Genomic DNA, 14,028 nt, shown 5'->3' with positions numbered 1-14,028 from the left:
GTTATAAGCTCCGAACCTATATTAATATCTGTATTAATTATATTATTTTTTAGAGTTTTCGAGTTTTGTTATGTCAGTCATATAACATTTAAAAATACAAAGATCAGGATTATTTTTATTTACAATATTTAGGTGCTCGAATTTGTTTAGCTAAGATGTAATGCAAACAATAAAATGTTTATGTCAAAGCATAATTTTCCTGTACGTTGATTCAAAGAGTACTTATATATGAGTAAAATATTGATTTTATCTACAAAATTTGTACATTCTAATTATCTTCTTTCGTAATAGTTGTGTAAGTGCTGTATAAATGTTCAAATAGGCGTACATACGTATGAGTCACGAATATGTAATTTATTGATTTCATGGCGCACAAAATTGGGTGTTTTGAAGTTTCCGAGCGAAACTTAGAGTAAAATCTATGAGTATAGTACCGCGTCTAATTGCAACTATGTTTATTGCAATAACTTAACGTAGAACTAAAGTTAATGTCCACTGCAGAGACATTGATGGGCGCGATTTGAATTTTAGCGACCGTGATGTAAGTATAGATAATAGAACTATATACTATTGCATAGTGTACATACATTTATTATTTTATTAAATCGTATTAAGTTCGTAGAATTCGGAGACCATTGGATTTCTTACGAGAACATATTTATATCTTATATTGCCATTGCAATTTCCTAATTTTAGTAGTTGAGTGCAATAGAGTAGTTCAAATAGTGGTAAATTTTCAATAAAATATTAGAATGTTTAAGTTTTTTAAGTCCATTGAAGTAATTAATTAGTTCTTGTAATAAAAATGAACTTAAATAATACAAATTAATCAAATCTTAGTTTCGGTAAGTAATACGAGCTTTATAAGATTAATAAACCATATTGTTTTTGACACATTATAAATTGTTGCAATAGATTCTTATTATCTAATTTTCCTACATACCTACAAGGATGAGCGCCTAGATAACATTGTCATGAGGGCGTGGAGGCGAAATAGCTTTCAGTCAAAATGACACCAGCGATCATTAATACTTTGGACACAATATGTAAAATTAAACTGACAGAAATGCGTGGGTGTAAAAAATCTGTCACTCAAGTGCCACTTTACTTCTAAAACATAATTTTAGGGTTGTATGAAGTTGTCACGATGCTGGTCCCATAATTGTCGGTTCAATTTCTGCGACAAATGTCACACTAGAGATGCATGGATAAGCGCAATTCTGCACATAGCGTTTGTGTTGACGATTGATATCTTTATCCTGCAGTTAAATGGCGTATTGAACTATTAAATAGCAAGAATTCGACAAACGCTACATGATTTTCTGATATAATATAATAGAAGCTGCATATTAATTATATATTATATCCTGTATTGGGATATTGATTTACAAAATATATTACTCTATGGAGCTCTTCTTGATCTATCATTAAATTCCGTTATGTGTTTAGAATATAGAAACTGCTCGTAAGTAAAAAAACTATCATTGATTTAACTGAAAAAGATTAGCTTCTCCTCAAATGTTATTCAATATAATATTACCTCTATATGAGTTATGACTCAGAAATTACATAAAGTATTAAAACATTTTTACACCTGTTGATATGTTTGACGTATTACCCGGTGACCCGCAACCATTGTGAGCCGCAACCAATGTAACGGTTGCGCAACCGCTCGTCTTCACTTTCATGTAACCTATGACATTAGACGGCCTTACCTGGTTATAGGTCTAATTACATCTGAATACAATTGCCAAACATTTTTTAGGTTTCGGTTACATTTGTCAATTTCCTGCTTTAGAAAGGTGCCATAGTTTCCTACATTCTTTCATGGTTCATTATGGAATGTCGGATATTTTAAGTTTAGTTTAAAGGCGAGACCGCACTGCGCGACACGACATGACGCGACACTTCTCGTTCCATAGAACTGACGTTTATAGAGTGAGAGTCACGGTTGTCAAACGTCAATTCTGTGATTTTTATGGAACGTGAAGTGTCGCGTCGTGTCGTGTCGCGCAGTGTGGTCTCACCTTTAAAATAAACTAAAAATATTCGACATTTCATAATTAAACATAAAAGAATACAGGAAACATATAGCACCTTTCTTTGGACATCTTTTGATGTTTACTCATCGCATAAAACGTGTGAATCATTTAAATGATGTTGTCACATCTCAAGAACTACTTAAGAGTTTATGAATGAAGTTTTATTTACTTGAACTTTATTTCATGAATATGAAATAAGCATAATAATGATGCATAATAATCTAACATTACAGGTGCTCACTATATGATACTGAAGATGGGCCCTTTCATATATTATTATGGATAATTTATTCAGCTCTCTACGATCATATAAGTAACCATTAGGCATTATCTAAAGGCCTCTCTCCACGTTGGGTCACGATGGATATTCGTGATGTCACCTTTATAAAAAGTACAATTGACGTCGATCAGGGGCAATAATCCTTACTAATACTATTAATCTGAAAGTGTGTCTGTCTGTCAGGCACATCTGTTATCTCTTGACACTTAAGCGACTGAACCGATTCAGATAACATTTGTTCTGGAGACACTTTAAGAGACGGGAAATGACATAGGATAGTTTCTGTTAAGAAAAATGTACGGTTTCCGCGCGATAAATGGATTTTGGCGTTGGGGTTGCGGGCGTCATCTAAAAGACGAATACGCTTTTCTACACGTTCGTGATTGCCATTATTGCTCTCATGGGCAACATAGTGGCAGTATATAAACGCTAATAAGCCTACATTAGCCTTTATAAACTGACAATACCACAATTAATAACCCAGTAAACGAAGAAAACTTTTTTGGCCCAAAAGGTAATAATATTGATGCTGTCTCGTTTCAAATGGGCCAAAACGAATGCAACAGATTACCGAAAATTTCATAATTTTCAATAAGGTATTTTACTTGTACACAGGAGAAAATATTCCTGTGACATCAATATTAATACGCCTATGCCACATAGCATGGAAAACAGTATGTTTAATGATGCATACGATGATAAAAAGTTAATTAAAAGTCATGGACATTTAATATACATAAGGATCCTCATTCGTGACTCAATGTTGTCTTGTAAATAACTGTTTTATATTGTGTATCAACTTTATAAAGCCTGACTTAATGGTCAGCTTACATTATTCCAGTGATTCAATCCAGTGCTGGATTAATGTGAACGGGCAGTGGAATGCAATCCAGTGCATTTCGGTACCCGCTTACATGAATCACTGGATTGGAATAATCTATACCCGCTTTAAATAACTGTACCCATTATATTATAGCAATTTGATGTCTAAAGTTATATTATGCTAGTATTTATCAATATGTCTTCTTATCTATGGTAATTCCGACTTAATAGCTGCATTCACCTTTGACAGCCTTTGATAAATTAACGTGCCTTCATAAATAAAGCCTATTACTAAAATACTAATTTCAAGAATTCAAGAAGACTAAAATAGCGCATAATACGCTAGGTTAGTTTTCAAGAATAAAATATTAGAAACCGCACACACTTGTAGCATACATTGGCATCTTTTCGTATACATATGTTCGCTTGTGTTTATTTAATCGGTTATATCGAATAGACTCCAAAAATGTAGCTTAGTAAGTATATTTTGAGACAATTAAACATTGATTTGTCTACTGTTATCGTAAGAAAATATTAAGATCACACTGAAGTCAATTTTGCGCGGTTTTAGTAGATGTACTTCTCTAACTCGTTTCAAAGTGAATTAAGAATAAACACACCTAAGAGAATGTATTCTAGACATAATATTTTTTGAAATTTCAATTTTTTACGTAGATTGCACATCGACCATCACAGACAATACTGTGCGTTGCCTCTATCTCTATAAATTGAAATTATGCATGGCATTAACATGATTATATATTTTCACTGGCTGGCCATCTCTAACTGTTTTTTATCTGCGAAAAGCTGTTACATCATACTATTACATCTGCAAGTGACCGGTAAAACTATGCTACTAACAAATTATCATTAGAATTAAGACCCCTTATAATTTTATGCGAGGCTCTTAAGTTTTTGGCAAGTGCATTAATAAGGCGTTTACTGCTATGGTAATAAAGTATAAGCTAAATAATATAGGCTTCCGAACCCATAAACGGAAATATACAGGGTGAATGCTGATTCGGATTCGATACTTTGCATGTGGCAAAACACCTTAGCACTCTGAAGACTTAGGAACCCATAAACGGAAATATAGGTACAGGGTGAAACTGATTCCGATTAGCTTTATCCGATACTTTGCTTGTGCCATAACACCTCAACACTCTTCTTTAAAAAAGAAAGGAACTATCACAGAAAAGTTCAGTAGAGTACTCATGTTGAAAAGACGCAAAATTGAAAACAATAGAGTTCAAACTCAGATAAAAAGTTCAATAACGTGATGTAGGCGCTAATAGTTTAAAATAGCGAAGCGATCCATCAAAATCGAAACAAAATAAATGATTATGAGCTTTTTATCGGCCACTTCACACGTGATTATCGTAAAACGTAAGTCGTGACTAATTCATAAGGCTTCGATATCGGACGACCTTTGCTATTAGCGGATCCCGCGTTCTGCATACTAATGTGCTATGTACACTTGTACAGGCTGTTGTGTTTTGTTAAATTAAATAAATACGTGTGGTACTCGGGGACTGCCGCGGTAAAGATATTGCATAGCATTATTTAAAAAAATTATACCATTTTTATTAGCATACGTGTAGTTGCACGCACACAAACACCGTGCCGAAGTCTGACAACGCCACATCGACATTTTCGGTCTTATTTAGTGTTAGGTTTTTTTACGGAATTTCTTGATTTGGTCGCCGTACTCATAGCCCGAGATATAAGCTATGCAATAGCCTAATAATAATATTATTAGAATAAATCACTGCAATGGTTTCACGCTAGATGGCAGCACCGCTATTGACAGTAAATAAAAAGTATTGTTCGACGTTTGACAACGATTCCACTCATATTCTAATACGATAAGTGCAACATGTCGGATTTTGGTCGGATTATTTAATGACCTTTATGTAATATTGCAGCAACCTAGATTTACTACCCGACTATCATCAGGAGGACTATGCTTAATTTAAAGTGCGAGGTTTGAAGATTGTTTTCTAAAATCTAAAAGGATGTATTTTCAGTGACAAGAGAGATCGTTCATTGGGTTGAATATGATTATTCTAGCCCAAGCCGAATCCAAGGCCCAAGCTATATCAGCCTTCAGAAGACCCGCTTACCGTAATATTATTTTAACATCGCTTGTCATTCACTTTGTGTCAACCATAACATAATATATTGAAGAATAAAATAAATTACTATAACCTCTAGATAGCCCAGTGAATTTCAAATAACTTCCCTCATAATACCTTATGGACTTGCATGAATATTCCAGGACTAAGATCAGCTAAATCAGTTCAGCCGTTTTCAAGTTTTAGGGGGACAAACAAAATTGAAAATTATTTTTATTTATATAGATTTTCATAAAAAGTATTATTAATTAGAAAACATATTAATATCAAGATATACCTAATTAATATATAAAATAAAGTATGTATATCATCGGTCATAGAAGTGAGCAAAAAGATGAGCATCGCGCGAATGTGTGTCGTTGATGTCTTTCGTATCGGCCGAGTGACGAAACTCCTTCCTCTATTTACTTATGTTTAACCTTTAAAGAGGAAGATGATTAGAAAGTTGACTGATACGTCTAGATTTTAGATTAATGTTTAGACCTAGATAGGATTTTAAGAAGGTTTACATAAAATAATAATTACATAAAAGGAGATATGATTTTTTCCTTCTAACAGGCTCAAAAATAATAGTTGTATTAATATTTTCATCGGTACAGATATTGTATAAATAACAACTGTATGAACTTATTGTTCTATTGGGGGTAAAATGTCTAGTTCTCATGGGATATAGGTTTGCAAGCACGAAGCTTTCCGCAACAAAACACAAAATTGGTTGAGAGCAAACTTAAAATAATAACCTGTAAATAAAAATTTTCATAACACGAGAAGCCTAAACGTTAGAATGATTGTAAAAAATCAATGTCAATTTGCATATTTGCGGTATTGTACACATCTTAGTATGTCAAACCGTTTATTGTATTGCAAATTGCAATAAAACTTTGGCAACCTATTGCTGGAAGTTGCGGAAAATGCACAGTTACAGGGGAAGACGACCTTCAACTTTTAACGGTGCTTTTAACCAACTTCCAAAAAAAGGTAAACGTATTTTTTAACTTTTATAAATAGATGAATTTTAAAAGCTGTATTTTTTTTCTCTCATCATTTATAACAATCTTATCTTTAGGCCGGCAACGCACCTGCAGCTCTTCTGATGTTGCGAGTGTCCATGAGCGACGGTAGTTGCTTACCATCAGATGACCCGTTTGCCCGTTTGCCCCCTTATTTAATAAAAAAAAATCTTAATCGGAGGACGGACAGGCTCTTGGCCTAATAAGTTTCGTATTTAAATGAAATTTAAATTAAGACCACATAATTTAACATTGTCGTATTATAGTTATCAACAAAAATATATTTTATCTATATTTTTTAGCTAAATAATTATTCATAATGTAATTTTATATTAAAGATATTCATAAAATGAATAATTAAACAAGTTTAGAGCAAATGACAATGAACTCGGCGAGTCACACTGACCCAATTAATAACAATAAAGTTTATGAGACGCGTCTCGCTAGGTAATTATGAAATATTATAATAATATGTTTTATAAATATATTCATAGTGATAAAAATTTAATAATATTAAAGCTGAGTGTTGTTTGTTTTTTACTGTTTTTAAATATTTACTTTTCTATGTCACATTTTTCCTATTGAATAATTTATAATTTATATTTTTGATATGTATATGTTTCAGTCTATCTCAGAACATTATTAGTCGTCGCTTCATATTATGTGTATCATTTAGTAGCTACAGTTATCCTCATCTTCATAATACCATAGACTAAGGGCCTATTTCACCATTTGCTGATGAAGTGCCTAATAGGCTATTCACAACTTTTTTGACAGATTCTCCATGCTTCATCTGTCAAGTTAAGTGGTGGATAGCTTATTCAACACTTATCACGAAGTGGTGAAACAGGCCCTAAGTCCTTATCACTGAGTATTGTGCTATCGACACTTGAAGCCTATTGCGTTAGATTCAAACACATAAACCTAAGTCTTATTTAAAAAGTACTGAAAAAACTGAAAGACTTTCAAGTTTAAGTAAAAAGGAAAATTTATTTAATTATCACAATAATAGTTTAACTTAAAGTAGTTTTTGAGGGAAGATTTATAAAATTAACTCCACCAATTGCAGCTTGTAATTATTTTAATCATTTAATTTATATACTTAATTGTATTTTATTAAATTAATTTAAAAACGTAGTGTCCTATATTTTATCACGGCATACTCATTAATCAATTAAATTTCGAACACAAGCTAATAAAAATAAAATCATCAAAACACCAATAAACAGCAATCCCCAAAATGTACAATCGATAACAGAAGTGCACTCACCTGCACTCAAATAAAAATCACGAGACACAGTCACAAACACAAACAAATACTCTGTCCTCTGTCTGCGCGTGGCTGGGTCAGAGTGCGTAGCATCCCGCGACTCGCGAGCACAAACAGTGAAAGTGCTTATATAGCCTCAGGTGCATGCGCTGACATCATGAAGATTTATGGCCGGTAGGACAATACCGCATCCGAAAAATAATAATTTTCGAAATCTGAATTCAAGGAGTTAAAAATCAGGGAATTATTTTTTAACGGGCTTTGCCCCACCAACATTTTGGGCCCACCACACATATTCCCACTGCTGTATCTCCTGTGTAATTATAGGTCGACAATAAATTTTTTGGCAAATGGCAAATCAGGGAATTATTATAGTTTAACAATATTTTTTTGGCAAATGGCAAAAAAAATGTTGTTAACTAACTTTAAAGTGTATACGCTGACATCGTAAAGATTTATTGCCGGTAGGACAATACCGCATCCAAAATTTACAATATTTTTACAAGCGCTCGAAATCTGAATTCAGAGATAGTTATGATAGGATAATTCAAACTCAAACTCAAACTCAAACTTTTTTATTCAGAATAAATTTTTGCAAATGTTCTCTTAAAAGTCTACCTACATGATGCCTGCGGTTCGGGAACTAACCCGGCGAGAAGAACCGGCGAAGAAACTCGCAATTAAACATTAATTTCATAGTAAAATGATACTAAACCTTTGCGCTAACATGGTGAAGATTTACGGCCAGTTCGACGATATTGTTTATATTATATTACTATTAAATTTGGCTATTGCTCGAAAAATGAATTTAGGACTAATTCTGGTTTGTGAATTGAAAATTCTTTTATACAACAAAATTATAACAACCATTTTTTTATACTATTAACGTTTTATTAGAAAATTGACAAGAAGCTTTGAGACACTAGTGCGTCCGATATTTACAAAATTGTACTTTGTAATAAAATTATCGTAACCGAATTACTTACTACTTATAAAGTTAAATCAGAACCAAAATAAGAACACCAATAAGTGCACAATGCTGGGATATATTGTCATATTTATTGATTATATAATATTAAATTTTATTATAGGTTACACAATCCTGAATCCGTATTTTTCGGATACGGATTTAGGATTGTCTTACCTTAAGGGCTGGTTTACACGTATTAAGTTTTTTTTTTTTTTATGAAATAAGGGGGCAAACGAGCAAACGGGTCACCTGATGGAAAGCAATTTCCGTCGCCCATGGACACTAGCAGCATCAGAAGAGCTGCAGGTGCGTTGCCGGCCTTCTAAGGGGTAATAGGGGAGGGTAGGGAAGGGAATAGGGGAGGGTACGGGAGGAAATAGGGGAGGGTAGGGAAAGGAAAAGGGTAGGGGATTGGGCCTCCGGTAAACTCACTTACTCGGCGAAACACAGCGGAAGCGCTGTTTCACGCCGGTTTTCTGTGAAGACGTGGTATCTCTCCGGTCGAGCCGGCCCATTCGTGCCGAAGCATGGCTCTCCCACGTCAAAATTGATAAGTAGTTAACTAAATTTTAACTTAATTTTAAGTTATTTATTGCATGTAAACACAAAATTTAGTAGCAAGTAGCAAGTTAAAATTTAGTTAAGGCGGGGATTAATCTCAATCAAAAACGATAACCTTGCACACAACCAAAGACCAAGCGTATACGCATCGCAATAAGATTCATTTTAGCTTAGCATAAAACTACAGGTTCTCGGGCGGATCTTCTCTATTTTTCATGTTTTTTTTAAATATCTTTGGAAATAAATATTAAGAAACAAAATTATTCGGTTAAAGAATTTTTAATATAGATTTACTAACAATTTATTCAAATAAAATGTACAATTATCCTAGTTAATACTTATATTTCGATGAAATAGAGTTTTTTCGGAGGTAAGTTTGTAAATTAATTACAGCCAAAGTATTACGTTTTATTAAAATGTTTATGGTTTAAGGTATTTTGAATATTGTGCTTTATATCTTATATTTTTTAACATTTCGTTATTATATTGGAACTAGGTAAACCGGGAGTCACGGAATAACAAATTGGGGTTTATCCTCGCCTTAAGTACTAAACAAGGAAATTAGAAATTTTACTATTTTCTATTATGTTGGCAGGCGGGGCTTGTCACTTGACACATTTCGGGCAGGCACTTCAAATTAAGTTAAAATTTAGTTACTAATTATCTACTAAATACGTGTAAACCAGCCATTAGAGATACAGCCTTTGACTTGATTTAAATTAATTAAATAAAAAAGATTTAAAAAAATGTTCATTATCCTAACTTCAGGTAAAATGTTATGCACGTCATGATAATAGGTACAGAAAATATTATTATTAGATTTCTATATCCAAAATAACGGTCATTCAAGATAGTTTTTCAAATACTTAATGATAAAAATGAATAATATAGCATAGGAAATACTATAAGCAGATAAATAAAGTACATAATATTGTGAAGGTAAGTGCCGTTTCTGAAATAATAAATAACCATAAGCTGCAAAAAGCATTTGATTTTCCCAACTATTTAACAAAGTTTAACTGTTTACTGTATCCGAAATTATCCACCGGATACATAATATTATATCGTCTATTATTTCTAGGGTCAACAAATAGAATTTATTATTATTATTAGAGATAGATTTTAAAAACATATATCCAGGATTCAAATATTATTGAATTCGGGTAATTTTATAGAACCTTGTAAAATGTTATTACCTACTATTGCTAATTAAGTTATTAAAATATATTACAGCTTTACACACGCCCAATAAAGGGTAGCCATTATGTCTATCATAAAGCCATAATTCATACATACGTATTGCGTATGATTAAAAATAAATAGTACATAGTATAAAGCTTAGTGTGTATTTAAAATAAATACGAAGTTGTACATTATAATTAAGGGAGATAAGTCATAGTCCAAGAGCCCGCGTCTTGATTAGTGAATCACAGTCGTGCGCAACATCGGTACTAAATGAGCGGATTCACTGATGCCTCATTATTGTTGTTTAATAGTTTATTTAAGAGAAATAATTTTTTATCTATGATCGACACCACGATGACCTGGATGCGCCCGTGAGAAGATCGACTTCGTTGACTTGCGTAAAATAAAAAAAGGTTTAATTTTCTGATGTTTTATATATTATGATGGTGTATTGAGAGTGCTATTTTGTGGTGAAAAGGAAAAGCCTTTGTTTTGAAACTCTAGATATAAAATCATGTCAAAATATTATACGTATTTAATACTTATGAGACGTCTCGTAGTTTTGACTATATGTGTTTTAATCATAAAGTTAATATACCTAGCGGAATAGAGAAACAAAGGCCTGAGCAAGAGAGATGTCACTATCAGTAACACTGCGTGGTACAAAGAGACGTGTGATACATGACAGCAGCACTCTTTTTTTGACGTCCATTCGGCACATGCCGCACGTTGACAATTTAATCTCATAGAATTCATGTTCAATCATGCTTGTGTAAGTGTATACGTACACATATTTTTTCACACAGATGAAACCAATTTCGGTTACGTTTGACAGCTCGAGATTGTTGCTCTATTCCGCTAGGTATATTAACTTTATGGTTTTAATACGATTATAATAATGAGGCGAATCCTACATTCATACTACGTTATTCTATGAGGCGAGTCCAAACTCAATGCAGGCGAGGTCACAGCTTGAAATTATTTTGGATGGGTCTCATGTGATTTGGAGAGCCCCCCTCTAAATCTCATGGATCAATAGGCGAAACCTAGACATTCTTCATTTGACCCTTGGGACCATATCATGACAAAAGGAAAAGATTAAAAATTACACCGATTTTCTCTGATGCCGTAATATTCAATTTGGCTTATTTGCTGAAGTATGTCTCTCTCATGATATATTATGTCGTCTAGGCTATTTAAAAATAAACAATAAAAAGGCCAATTGGACAATCTGCAAAATGCTAACAAATCTGAAACAAATTAACCTCCAGTGATTTGTAAATGCCATCGTCGAGTCTCAGAGTAATCAGAAGTTACCAACCTGTGGCTGTTAAATTTTAGTATTTGATTTTAATAATAAGAAAACTCGCAGCATTTCCAAAACAATAAGCTGATGACGTATTAAAAGATTTTTTGCCAATTTAGGCAGCCCCTAAAAAACTGCAATAATATTGAATAATATTTTATCATAAAATAAGATTGAAAGTTCGATATTAACCCTGAACTGTCAATAATATTGCACAATTGTCAATAAAATTGATCGTTTAGGGTCCGCCTTAAGTATTCAATTTTATTAAGCTCGCAGCATTTCCAAAACATAAGCTGATGACATAATATTATTTAAAAGTATTAGTAGGCAATGCCTAATTTTTCCTTAGTAGGTACATAATAAATTGAAATTAAAAGAAAGGCTTTAAGAGGATTCCACACCGCCGTTTTTCCATACAAACGCTGTCCCCTGTTTCCTCCCTGGATAATACCGGTAAAAAAGATAAGAACGTCCAAAAACCCAAAAAAATGGCCAGATTTTCCTCTGTGTTCAAACACCCACAAAACAAAACTGGCTAGAATATACAAAAAAAAATAAAACATAGAAACACAGCTCAAGCCTTGCTTTAATTCTTAATGAAACAATTACTTAAATCGGTTAAGTTTTGGAAAAGGAATCAGCGGACAACGAATCAAAGATTTTCTGTTCTTTTATTAGAACTTTTGTCGTGTTGTCTCTATCGCGCTCTGCGGTGGGAGACTTGAGATTGGTGAGACAGCAATACATTTTCAATTACCTATTTTCAATTTCTCTCGCCCCTGTTGTATCCTCTTAAGACTTATAAGATCAAGAGAGAATATTATGCATTTATGAATTGTAGCAACGTTATTTAGGTCTTCGAATTTTACGTCATATTATATAAAAATAGTTATCTGCAAACCGCAGTTAATATTTCTAAGAGTGTTTATGAAGTGATAAAGTTATAATACATAATAAAAGATAATTAATTAATTGTTACAAGCCTTATAATAATATGTGACCATCATGTCATAATGTGGGTGTAAAGCTCTTTAATAAAACGTGAAAAATTGCAACCGCATGAAAAAGGTTTGCCGTCCATGACCTCATCTTATATTTGAGTACATAATATAAAATTGCTTATGATATTTGGAGTCTGTATTGATTTTATCAAAGATTATCTTGTTAAATGTTGATATCGTGCAATAATCTATTGAGACTAAAACATAATTGAAATTTAATATTTTTAAAATCGATCCTCATGCAGCATTTTCTGTTGAAAACTTGGATCGACTTATGAATTGTATTAAATTTAAGGCAAGTGCATTCAGAATTGTTCTATTTGTTTACCTACCACGTCCGGTTCTCTGCCACGCACAGTAGAGGTCTGGAACTAACGAACTGTCCATATTTCTGGACCAGTTGTATACCTGCAAACTTTCAAGAGGAGAGCGTATTCCCTCTTAAAAGGCCAGCAACGCACCTTCAACTCTTCTAATATTGCGAGTGTCCATGGACGATGTCCATGGGCGACAGTAGTTGTTTTTCATTAGGTGATCCATTTGCTTGTTTGCTCCTAAATCCTAATTTTGTTTAAAAAAAGTATCGGAGTGGGACCGCCAAATTTTTCACACACTAGCAAACAGTTTGATCAGTGGGGTGAGCCAAGATATTTTCGTTATCGCTTCATTATAGAATCGCTGATCAAAATGTATGGAATTAACATAAGATGAGAATTAACATAACAACAGGTGCCTTACTCCCGAAAGTGATATCAACTTGATACGAGTCGGATTTCGATTTCGTTTTTGATGTCATTGTAACGCGTAGGAATTCCGGAACAAAATCGTATCAAAATCGAGATGTTGACATGGCGTCTTGTCAACGTCGTTACGGCAACGTTTTTATTGTTATTTAAAATTATTCGAAGGTTACGAAAAATATGAAATATTATGTAATGTTTGTGTTTTTTCGTCATACCATAAAAATACATTTCTTTAGAAACATTAGATGGATGTGCTCATTTTCTACTTTAGTGGGTTTAAAATGGTTATTTTCGTTAAGGAACATCTTGACATTAAACAAATATGTAAATTCTCTTTTGTAGTTACACTTAACATTGTCATAAGTACCTATACATATTCTAATATATTTTGTAGACATCAAAAGTTAGTTTTTATTTGGACAATAATGGTCCGTCAGACGCACCTTACTTATTTATACATGGGAGAGCCATGCTTCGCCACGATTGGGCCGGCTCGACCGGAGAAATACCACGTTCTCACAGAAAACAGGCGTGAAACAGCGCTTGCACTGTGTTTCGCCGAGTGAGTGAGTTTACCGGAGGCCCAATTCCCTTCCTTATCCTCCCCTATTCCCTTCCCTTCCCATCCCTACCCTCCCCTATTACCCTATTCCCTCTTAAAAGGCCGGCAACGCACCTGCAGCTCTTCTGATGCTGCGAG

General features: G+C 33.4%; 1 protein-coding gene across 1 annotated transcript in view; it reads right to left on the bottom strand.

The window, feature by feature from the left end:
• The window catches only part of LOC121726065 (mucin-2-like), a 48,118-nt gene extending 40,477 nt beyond the window's left edge, over positions 1-7,641 (bottom strand). Inside the window, exon 1 of the mRNA XM_042113291.1 lies at positions 7,560-7,641. The gene's annotated coding sequence lies outside the window, so the exon portion shown is untranslated. The remainder of the gene's footprint in view (positions 1-7,559) is intronic.
• Positions 7,642-14,028: the final 6,387 nt, after the last annotated feature.

This window comes from Aricia agestis, chromosome 4 (genome assembly GCF_905147365.1).
Source record: "Aricia agestis chromosome 4, ilAriAges1.1, whole genome shotgun sequence".
Classification (NCBI taxonomy): domain Eukaryota; kingdom Metazoa; phylum Arthropoda; class Insecta; order Lepidoptera; family Lycaenidae; genus Aricia; species Aricia agestis.
This window is presented reverse-complemented; position numbering and strand designations above follow the sequence as displayed.